General features: G+C 45.3%; 1 long non-coding RNA gene across 1 annotated transcript; it reads left to right on the top strand.

Annotated features, from left to right (window-relative positions):
- The first annotated feature begins 2,793 nt into the window (after positions 1-2,793).
- LOC125551333 (uncharacterized) lies at positions 2,794-6,686 on the top strand. Its single transcript, XR_007302445.2, has 2 exons — positions 2,794-3,194; positions 4,011-6,686. It is a non-coding gene; the product is annotated as an uncharacterized LOC125551333 (long non-coding RNA).
- The last annotated feature ends 5,668 nt before the right edge of the window (positions 6,687-12,354 follow it).

The following is a 12,354-nucleotide window of genomic DNA, read 5'->3' as shown; positions in this document are numbered from 1 at the left end:
GGAACGACAGACCCTGGGGTCTAGATTGAGGACTACATCCTCCATATCCACATGGCTAGAGGAGACGATCTCCACGCCATCAAGTACTTACCCCTCAAGCTCAAAGGGCCAGCTCGGCATTGGCTTAAAAGCCTCCCCGAAAACTTCATTGGAAGCTGGGAGAAGCTCGAAGACGCTTTTTGGGCAAATTTTCAAGGGACCTATGTCCGACCACCGGATGCAGATGATTTAAGTCATATAACTCAACAACCCGGAGAGTCGGCCCGAAATCTTTGGAACAGGTTTCTCACTAAAAAGAACCAAATAGTCGACTGTCCGGACACCAAAGCCTTAGCAGCTTTCAAGCATAGCGTTCGAGATGAATGGCTCGCCAAACACCTCGGCCAAGAAAAGCCGAGAACAATGGCAGCATTAACAAGCCTCATGACCCGCTTTTGCACGACGAGGACAGCTAGTTAGCCCGATGTAGCACCAGCGATCCAAGTATATCCGAAGTCAGGGATGGAAACGGGAAGCCACGACGCAGCAAAAACAAGTGCCGGAATAAAGAAGACAGCCGAAAAGCACGGCGGTAAACGCCAGATTCAGAAGCTATCGGCCAAGTCAGCAAAAGTTACCCTCCAAAGGCAACAGAGACGAACTGTCCAGCCTAAATAAGATTTTGGACAAAATATGTCAGATCCACAGCACCCCCGATAAACCTGCAAATCATACCCATAGAGAATGTTGGGTCTTCAAGCAGTCTGGCAAGCTCAACGCCGAACACAAGGGGTATGATACACCAAGCGAAGACGAGGACGAGCCTCGCAAGCAAAGCACTGGGGAACAGAAGAAATTCCCACCAGAAGTCAAAACAGTAAACGTGTTACACATGACAAAGGGGAGAAACAAAGCGGCACTCCTAGAGACACATGCCCCAGGGCCTATCACCGCGGAGTTTTGCCACTGTTCGTCCCAACCGATCACCTTTGACAATCAGGATTACTCGGCAAGTATCCGGCATGCAGGATGGGTTGCCTTGGTGTTAGACCCGATAATTGACGGATACCACTTCACACGAGTCCTGATGGACGGCAGCAGTAGTTTAAACCTGATATATCAGGACACAGTCCGCAAAATGGGGATAGACCCAACAAAAATCAGCCATAGCAATACTACCTTTAAAGGAGTAACGCCAGGCCTAGAAGCCCATTGCACGGGCTCCCTGCTACTAGAGGTTATATTCGGCTTTCCCGGTAACTTCCGCAGCGAAAATTTAACCTTCCACATCGCTCCGTTCCAAAGTGGCTATCAAGCATTACTCGGATGCGAAGCTTTCGCTCGCTTTAATGCAATATCGCATTACGCTTATCTCATGCCCAAGATGCCCAGTCCACGTGGCATCATTACAACAAATAGAAATATTGAGCGCTACTTGCGCGCGGAAGACCATGCGGCCGTCTTGGCAGCCGCACACTAGACGTCCTCACCAACTAGAGCATCTGACAGGTCGTTAAGACCACGGCCACGGTTAGACAAGTCCGGTGTAGCTATATATAATTAATACAGGTTTGATGGCTATACCCCTATAAGAATACAAGGGGCTTAATGCGTGTAAACAAGTGACAATTAGGCTCAACTTTACTCATCTTGAACTGTACATGGTTTATTTAGTATAACCTACCTTTTTGCACGACAACTTTTCAACTAATTTCCTCTCTTTTATAGATGACCATCGTGCTACACCCGTCCAGGATATGGCACAACGGAGACAGAGGCGCAGACATGCAGCAGTGACCCGTTTCAAGGATTCTTTTTAGATTAAGACCCTGCGTAAACCTTTTTTACTGTCTCTTGTTGATACACATCCCTCGAATTCTCAGTATAATTGAGAAGGATGCTGACGTATTGGCATGTGGCCACGTCAGAATATTGCACATACCTGGACACTAGGGGCTTATTACAAAGGGCACTGTTTAAGCCCGGTTTACATCATAAAGACCGAATACCTTAGGGAGTGTGCGGCGTCGCGAGTTTGGCCTTATATGCACAGCTCCGAATCATGTCTTTGGTCAAATGTTGGGTTTGCCCGGCTCCTGTGTTTTGCTGCCTTACGTTCCGCTCTATCGGCTAAGGCGTCACTAGGAGAACTACTGCGATTGTGCCCTGGTTCATCCGGATGAGCACCTCAGTAGAGAAAGCCAAAAACTGACTGTCATGATATAGCGTGAGACTGGTCAACCACTCGATGACCTAGCGGAATCTTCGGGATTCCTCCGCCTTGACGAAGGGCCGTTTCCCGGTCAGGCATGTACACGCCCCGAATTCGGATGAGCGCAGAGCCACCAGGGGATATATAGTAGCCCCACTGTCAAACTCCTCTGGCTAAGTGAAAGTGTTAAAACATAATAGTCCGATTTCCTAGTTCGCTGCGCTATCACCTCCTTAATGGACCAAGACGTTGGATCAAGTGTGAACATGCGTCTTCTGCGAACACCCCCGCATTATATGCGTGGGGGCTGAAGCCGACGACTGCCATCTTTCAGGTTATATCTTTCCCTAATAATAAAGCACGGATTGACTCAGTGGGTTCACCGTCACAATACGCTTTTGCCCAGTCGCAATACACTTTTAGGATTCGTATAGACAAAATCGTAATATAAACGAGGTGGTACTAATAGCATGATGTTAGCACGTTTTCACCGTCGCGTCCTTTCTACACGAAGGTCACTGTACCATTTAGTAATTCGGCCCGCAGTCCTCATATTAACTGAACCTGGGCGGTACGAGTGATAGAATAGAAAAACAAACCCAGCCTTCCTCTCGATCTCATCTGGACATCCAGCCCCGCCCCGCCCCTCACAGCCGTCCGCCGCCGCCTCCTACCCCGCCACCGCGCCTACCCCTACACCAAGTGCCAACACACTCGCACCCATCCACTACCGGGGACCCGCGGCCTTCTACCGCCGGTGGCACTCGACGTCGCGGCCATTGGCGGCTCCCCGACCTTGCTACCATGGCGCCTCCGGGACTCCTCCCCGCTGCTTCCACCTTGACATTGGTTTCCCCAACACCGCTGGCTTCGCCACTAGCCACTCCTAGGCACACTCTATCTGCCGTCGGACCCATCCGCCTGGTTCCAATGGTGAACATCGCCACCACCCTATTGTGAGGCGAGGTGATGTTCTTCGAACTGCCGGCTTGATTCTGCCTAGGTAATTTCTTCTTTCTACTGTACCACTTCATAGAAAAATTTGACTGCCTAAAAATTCCCCAATTTGGTACACTTTTTTTTTTATCAGTGAGCTTTTCAACGGAAATTATACTTTGATCCTATCCAATCTTACTGTGACAGTAATATATTCCCCTTTCCTTTATATGAAAGGAAAATTGCGGCTCTTTATCATATTGTCATTATATTGTAACCGTGTGCAAGTGTGTTCAGTTCAACTAGATGTAACTCATTGACATATGAGATTCCATTGGGCCTGATAATCTTGAATTTTGCTTCACAATTTAAAATGTAGTATTAGACCTAGAGTTTTTATGTATTACAGAACCTGTCCTATAAATATGCCAGTTACAAATAAAGGTGATATTGATGTGGAAACACAACACACATGTAGTAGATAAATTGTATGAAGTAAATCGCCTTGGAATGATGGTTGCTGAATGTTACAATTATAGTCATCTACCTGGACGACCTTCAAGCACCAATAACTTAATCCTTTTAGGTTTTGTTCTTCTTTCTTTGGTACAAACATAATATTGTTTGGTGCTTCCCAATACTTGGATGTGAAAAATAAAGAAGTTTTACATTTTAAGAACTAATAGATTTTTAACAAGAAAATATGGTCCAAGTGGGACTACTACTTCTAAATATTTTGTCTTTCACGGAAGGGGATATCATACTTCTCCTAATCAGGATTGTTGTGTAATGGAATGATGGTAGGATGGTAAGTAACTACATCCTTTTTTGGTATGGCAAAGAAAAAAATACATCTTACCCATTAGATGATTTGCATCTGCAGCTGAATAATAATGGAAGAAAAAGGAGTAGAGGCTTTACCTAATGTACCTACAGCAACAATGGGTTGCCCCACCAAACATCACTAGAGGACTAGGAAGGGAAACGGTGATTTCTCAATCAGGTTCTATTGGCCGTTCTAGCATTAGCATCATGAAGATTCTGGAACAGTGCACGACGCCCAATCCCAAGGTCTTCCCTTAGCTGGTGAAGCACATGAGCCGGTGTCAAGCAATATCCCCCGTATACTTTGTCCTTGTGTTCTTTCCAGGTATGCATCCATATCAGCTGCATCAGGGAGCTCCATTCACAGTGGTACTACTTCCGAACGTGTAGAACATGCAATTGTATGTAAATCGCCTTGAAATGATGGTTGCTGAATACTGCATTATGCTTGATAGTCGTCTACCTGGACGACTTCAAGCGCTAATAGGTAAATCCTTTTAGATTTTGTAGTTCTTTTCAGTACAGAGATAATTCTGTTTCTTGCTTCCCAATTTTTGGACGACAAAACAGAGAGGCTTTACATTATAAAAGTTACAGTAATAGATTATAAATAAGAAAATAAGGTCCAAGCCAGACTCCAACTTATAAAGGTTTTGTCTTTCACGTAAGGGGATATCATACTTCATCTAATCATGGTTGTCGTGTAACCTAATGATGGTTAGTTACTACTCCCTCCGTTCCTAAATACTTGTCTTTCTAGCCATTTCAACAAGTGACTACATACGGAGCAAAATGAGTGAATCTACACTCTAAAATATGTCTACATACATCCGTATGTAGTAGTCATTTGAAATGTCTAGAAAGACAAATATTTAGGAACGGAGGGAGTACATCCATAGAGAAAATGAACATGGAGATATTCTCATGTCCATAGTTTCCAGCGATGAGAATGGGCTACCCGGCATTGCTCGGCTGCTGAAACTGAGCAAACTTTGTGTAGTTATTCATGGTAGAAATTCCTACTTAAATTATCTATTTCGCCAGATTGAGAAACTGCATACATGCCTTCGTCAATGCGCAATCGAACAGCCGTCAGGTGGTGATGAGAGGACTACTAAAAGCAAGGGAAACACACTTAAGTTTGCTATCCACAGTTTCTTCAGAATCTAAATACCAGTGGCATCACAAGTGGGCTTCTCAATTAATCCAAAAGATCCATCAGGTTGCAAAGATAAAAACAATGAACAGAACATATCTGAAAGCGGCCCAAGCATCCTCTACTACTTTCGTTTAGATGTTATTTATCTTGCTCTGTGTTGACATATTTTCTTCTTCCGTAGATGCAAAGCATCCAGGATGTGATCAATCATATGCTGGAGAATGGCATTGAGACCTTACTTCACTGGATAATGGCATTTATATGCGATTCCAGTCCTTTCACAGTGCAGGTGAACTGGAAATTCTATCAAAGACAACTGTCCTTTCTTTAGTGTACATGCATGATATTACATGATTAAACATACCATTTTTAACTTCATTTAGTTGTCTATATTATTCTCTATGTGCTATTACCAACAAAAATAGTGTTACCTCCGTACCAGGCCTTCCAAATATCTTATATTTTGGTACGGAGGTAGTACTTTTAGCCTGCAAAGCGACTTCTATGCCCATTGTGGCAATAATGTGTTTGCACCACTGAAGAGATAACTTATTTTTTTTCATTGTAAGAAACACATCATGTTTCTTCCCCATCATTTAAGTGTGTGCCATGTTATCTTTGTTCATGTTGCTGGCTGTACATTTTCAGTATTCTCAGGATATATCTGATTATGATGATGTTCCGTACTGCTCTAGAGCCGACAACTTTTTGGACTGCTCGATGTTTATAACCAATGAGACTACTTTTTTGGTTGTTGGCTGGAGCTATCACTATGACTGAAATTTTCTTTCCACCCAAGTAAATTTATATGGTCATCAAAAACCAACGACAGGTCAACACTTGTCAGCAGTTTGCAATTTGTATTACAGTATGCCTAAGCCAATGTTCAGACAATGTTGTTTTAGTTAGGAAATGTAGAAAACATGGTCATGATTTATGTAGATTGGACAGTCCCTTCAAACTGCAGTCTTTGATCTAGAGTGGACAATCTAACTATATGTTTCCTTTTAGAAAATGACTATATGTTCCATGAATTCACTGCTTATTTTGGCCAGATCAGATTAAACTAGGTCTTGATTTCAAGGTTCAGTTAAGGCAGTTGGTGCAGGTTTGTTTGCTGTAATACTAACTGTGCTATTTAGACAGAGACATTTGCTCTTTCTCATTCCTCGACATTTTCCTTTGCTACCAAGATTTTTCATTCTAGGTTGTGGAAAACGCATGTCGCGTTCCTTCTACAAGTCGTCATGAGCTGGGACATAGAAGAAGAGAGCCGACGAGAAGTCGCAAAGCGGTTCGCTCCGGTGTCGCTGCCAATGGCGCTGCACAAAGTGCAGATTGCAGGCTAGATGCGTACAAGTCCGTCCCTACTTCCACGACGTGGAAGCAAAGGAAATTTAGTCAATTAGATAGTATTTTTGGTTATGAAAGTTATCTTTTGTGTATGCAGTTTTGCCATCATTTTGTAAAAGCTTTGAGTTTTTTATAATGTAATTGTCTTACTAATCACACTTTTAATTGATTTGTGCCAAGGCTAATAGCCAAGTTATGCACAAACTGTTCATGTTTCCTTGATGACTGCTATTGTCAGAAGATTCTTTTCAGCATTTAAGTAATACCGATCCCACTTTCAGTTATGTGTGCAAAGGCCAGTAGCAAAATAATGACTGCTCCTTGCTGGTCGGATATTTCCTACTTCCAGGATATCTCATTATGCTTTCCGCAGCATGCTGATTTGTGAACGAGAACCTACATGATCACCCACCCTGATTTGTTAATTCGTAGTCACATCCAGACACTCAGGTATGCAATATGGTTTTGCTCTTTTGTGTGATTGTGAGCATTCCCCACTGTTTTTTACGATCAGAGAAAAACAAAAGAAGATTTCACTCTACAATGGACGTCTTTCTCCCAGACATATGTAATTTCACCTCTCTGATTGCCATCTATCTTTGATGGCGACGATGCTCTACCTCAACGCGGTCCAAGTCTATCTCCACCAGGTACGGTGCCATGAGGAAACACCCAAGGTACATGTGTGTGTGGGCGCTAATATAGATTAACTACAGATATGTACATCGATCCCATCAGTGATCACCTTGTAAATCAGCAGCAGCCAGCAGTACACGAATTCTCTTATAAATACTAAAAAAACATCCTACTTATTTTAACTCAAAACTAAGCTACTATTGTTCTAAAAATAATAAAATCACTTGACTTCGAAAACAATATTCTGGTTGAATTTAAGGTGACTTGCATATACTTAATGCTTTAGTCTATTCTTTCAAAGTGGAAGTTTAAAATACTTATTTTAGATTTTATATGGTGGAGAAATAATTTATTAGAAATAATTATGGATTTTTAAATAACTTCAACATTAAATGTTGTTGACCATGCCATAAGTTGGTGATGCTTGAACCGAAAACCGTCCATGATGCATGCATGTCTCCGTATAGTGTGCTAATGTATCATCGTATATTCTTGTCGTTTTCCTTTACCCACAATAACACATTATTCCACGTATGTCTTGAATAAATGGATTATCGCTAGCCTGTTTGTATGTACTTTTTAAATCTACATGCAAAGCATGTTGAAATAGACGAGCTGGAATTATGAAACAGATTCCTAGATTGTATACCATCTTTTCTAGATTAGAAGAGAATGTGATATATTTTTCTCCCGTTGCAACGCACGGGCCCTTTTGCTAGTATATATATATATATATATAAACGGCCGTACAGGAGGCATTATAGTACTTTCGGGAAAAAGTATAAATACAGCCTGGATAAATTCAATAAAACATTGTTTTTACAATGGGAATACATGTCACTCAAACATAATATTTTTCGAGCACTGAGCCTCTATCGAACGAGCGCCTTCAAGAACTTCTTCAAAGTAGTGCTCGGCAACCACTCGGCCTATGGACGAACCTTGTGACGCAATAGTGGTGGCATCCATCTCCGCCCAATATGTTTTGACACTGGCAAGGGCCATCCGCGAGCCTTCTATGCACGCCGACCTCTTTACAGCATCGATGTGTGGCACAACACCAAGGAATTGTTGCACTAAGCTAAAGTAGCTATTCGGCCTTGGCCCTCTCGGCCACAGATGATCCACAATGGACCTCATGGCAAGTCCGGATAATCTATGGAGCTCGGCCCACTCGGTCATTTGCTCATTCAACAGCAGCGGACAGGCTGGAGCATGAAACTGTGACCAAAATAGTTTTTCCACTTCGTGATCTTTCCGATCCTTGAAGAACTCAACCGCATCAGGAGCACTTGCAGCCAAATCCCCGTAGGCGTCCGCAGAACTCCATAGCCGGTCCAGAGGTGCATACTTCGGATCCCCAAACTTAGTCCGCAACAAGAAGGGCTTCCCAGATACAATATCAGCAGCTTGATGCAGCTCCTCCTTTGTCGCTCTAATTTTGGAGCGGGTTTCCTTGGCAGCCACCCGGGCCTTTTCTAGGTCCGTCGCCTTCGCCCAGTTTTCTTCTTCAAGAAGCTGGTAACGGTCAGCAGCATCTTTTAACTCTACAGCCATATTGGCTATTTTTTCTTTGCTCTCGCAATGCGCGGCCTGTTCGGCCCTTACCTCTTCGGCCGCCTTTAAAGCGGCCGCATTGCTACTCCTTGCTTGCTCCTTGGCTCGGGCAAGCTCCGCCCGAAGGGTCTCCACGGTGGCAGCTCCATCTGCAGTCACGACATATTAAAGATACATGCATCATGCTGCTCTTATTATGTGACAATCACCAGAAAAATCACTGACCCTATCCCTCGTCAAGCCGCTTGTTGACAAGCACGATGTCGGCATCTGCCGCATCCAGCTACCGCTTTAGTTCGGCAAATCCATCAGTCCGGCTTGCCACCGGAGCTTCAACCACCTGCGCATAAAGGCGGTCTGATTATTACCTGGGACTATGATCCTCTGTTTGCCGCCGTTTTCGACGACAACCAGAGTCTCAGGGGCTACTATCTACACAGGGCACATCTAAAAATGTGCGGTACTGTCAAAAATATACATCATTTCACGTACCTCAAAACCCGTCAGTAGACTCATAAAGGCTTCATGCAACCCGCTTTCGGCGGACGAAATCCTTTCGATCACCGTACTCATTAACGTGCGGTGCTCTTATGAGATAGCCGCTTGCTCCAGCAGATCCCTCAGTACGTCCGACCGCACACCAGACGGTGCCGGACTCTTTCGATTGCTCTCTTCGATAGCCAGATACTGAGGACTTCGGCTGTCCATAGGATTACCTTCTGGCCTTGCCGGATCAGGAGAAACCCTCCGCGACGACACCTCGGGGTCGCCCACCTCGTGAGGCGGTGTGGCAGGGGGAGGCGTTTCGCTCTCCATCATCTCTGGAAGAAGATCCCCTGAAGACGAGCTCTGCTGAGAAGGGCTAAGATCCGAACTGCAAGATAAATGCCTCGGTTAGTTTCCTCAGAGGTAAAGCGAGATATTTTCATTTACCCTTTTACTTACAGCTCGGTGGAGGGCTGATCCCCTTGAGGGCATAGTGGTGCCAGGGTATCCTCCAGGGCAGGACCCTTCGGCGGAGATTTCTTCCCCCGTTTGGAGACCGTTGTCTCCGGGTCCTCAGAGGCGGTTCTCTTCCGTCCCTGGGGAGAGGAAGTTTCAGTTCCCCCCCGGCTAACCTCCTTCGCGGAGGCGCTAGCCTCCTTGTTCCCCCCTTTATCTTCTCCTGAGGGCGCTTGATAAGGCGCGATCTCCAGCATCCTGGTTAGCACGGGATTTGATGAGGTCTCAGGGAGGGGGGCCGAACACCTAATCAACTTTGCCTTCCCTATCCAATCATGGGTCAAAGAGCGGCTTTTTTGGGGCAATGTTGCGATAAATAAATGGACAGTGTGTTCGGATGCGGGGCTACTTACTTGGGTATCTGGGCGATTGCAGCTCAGACCTGCATCCTCAGTGATGTCCGGACACATTATTTGTGGTCCGAAGAACAATTTGTACATCTCTTCGTGCATCATGCCGAGGAAATGTTGAATAGCTCGCGGTCCTTCCGGGTTGAATTCCCACATGCGAAGGGGCCGACGTTTGCAAGGCTGGACTCGACGAACTAGCATGACTTGCACTACCATAACCAGACTGAAATCTCTCTCAAAGAGATCTCGGATACGGCTTTGCAGTATTGGCATGTCCTTGGCGGACCCCAGCTCAGACCCCTGTTGATCCATGACACCAGTTGTGGTGGGGGCCTGAGCGAAAGGTGGGGGCAGCTACCCACTTGGCACTTCGAAGAGCTGTGATGTAGAACCACTCCTGCTGCCACAGTCCGGACACCTCTGGAAAGTAACCCTCAGGCCATGGAGCGTCAGCAATTTTGCTTATTGAAGCACCTTCGCACGCTGCGTGCTGCCCCTCGATCATCTTCGGCTTCACATCGAAGGTCTTGAGCCACAGGCCGAAGTGAGGGGTAATGCGGAGGAAGGCCTCACATACGACAATAAATGTCGAGATATGAAGAAGGGAATCCGGGGCCAGATCATGAAAATCTAGCCCGTAATAGAACATAAGGCCCCTAACAAAGGGATCCAGAGCAAGGCCTAGTCCTCGGATGAAGTGGGAGATGAACACAACGCTCTCGTTGGGTTCGGGAGTAGGGACGACTTGCCCTCAGGCAGGCAGGCGATGCGAAATTTCGGCGGTCAGATATCTGGCCTCTCTCAACTTCTTGATGTCCTCCTCCGTGACAGAGGAAGGCATCCACCGACCATGAAGGTTGGATCCGGACATAGTTGAAGCTCTGAAGTGCCTAAACCTGAGCTTTGGGTGTTGGAAGTCGAGGCGGGAGGCGGATTCGATTAAGATCAAGAGGAAAAGGCCTTGTCCCCTTTATAAAGAGGGTGAATAACAAGCGTCCTCCTCGTGGCCATTTGGGACTTGCCTAAGATCTAGGAGTCCTACCAATAGGCACGGTTGGGTTACCCGCGTCCGTATTTATGAGGATCCCGTAATAAAGGGGACACGATCTCTGCTTCGACAAGACGTGCCAAGGAAACCGCCTCGCGAAACACGCTGAGATTGGTTATGAAAAATGATTCGAATTAAGACCTGGCTGTGGTGTGATGTCACACTACGGGGTACGTCAGCAATTAGATTTATGGAAATATTATTCTCTCTACGGTGGTATGTGGAACTTGTTTTGCAGAGCCGGACACGATCCTCGTGTTCAAAATCTTCTATGAAGTATTCGGAGGAGGAACCCGCCTTGCAATGTCGAAGATAATCTGCGTGCCGGACTCATCGTCATTGAAGCCTGGTTCAGGGTCTACTGAGGGAGTCTTAGATTAGGGGGTATTCGGACAGCTGGACTATATCCTTTGGCCGGACTGTTGGACTATGAAGATACAAGATTGAAGACTCCGTCCCGTGTCTGGATGGGACTCTCCTTGGCGTGGAAGGCAAGCTTGGCAATACGGATATTTAGATCTCCTTCCTTGTAACTGAATCTGTGTAACCCTAGCCCGCTCCAATGTCTATATAAACCGGAGGGTTTAGTCCGTAGGACGAACAACATACAATCATACCATAGGCTAGCTTCTAGGGTTTAGCCTCTCTGATCTCGTGGTAGATCAACTCTTGTACTACTCATATTATCAAGAACAATCAAGCAGGACGTAGGGTTTTACCTCCATCAAGAGGGCCCGAACCTGGGTAAACATCGTGTCCCCTGCCTCATGTTACCATCCGCCTAGACGCATAGTTCGGGACCCCCTACCCGAGATCCACCGGTTTTGACACCCACACCGAGGTATACCGATATTTGTTGAAGAAGAAAGATGGGATGCCAACCGGGGCATCCCCAAGCTTAGATGCTTGAGTATCCTTAGAATATTTACTTGGGGTTCCTTGGGCATCCACAAGCTTGAGCTCTTGCCTCTCTTTATTCTTCTCACATCGGAAACTCCTCGTTCTTCGAACACTTCATCCACAAAAAACTTTTAACAAAAACTTTGTGAGATCCGTTAGTATAATAAGCAAATAACTATCTTTAGGTACTGTTGCAAACTCATTATAATTTCATATTCGAACTATATCTACTGTATTCCAACTTCTCTATGGTTCATACCCTCCGATAATAGCCATAGATGCAACAAAATAATCAAACAACACATGAAAAACAGAATCTGTCTAAAACAGGACAGTCTGTAGTAATCTGGATGTTTAGTAAACTTCTGTAACTCCAAAAATTATGAAATAAATTTGA

This window comes from Triticum urartu, chromosome 4A (genome assembly GCF_056163025.1).
Source record: "Triticum urartu cultivar PI428250 chromosome 4A, HENAU_Tu73, whole genome shotgun sequence".
NCBI classification, from domain to species: Eukaryota; Viridiplantae; Streptophyta; class Magnoliopsida; order Poales; family Poaceae; genus Triticum; species Triticum urartu.
This window is presented reverse-complemented; position numbering and strand designations above follow the sequence as displayed.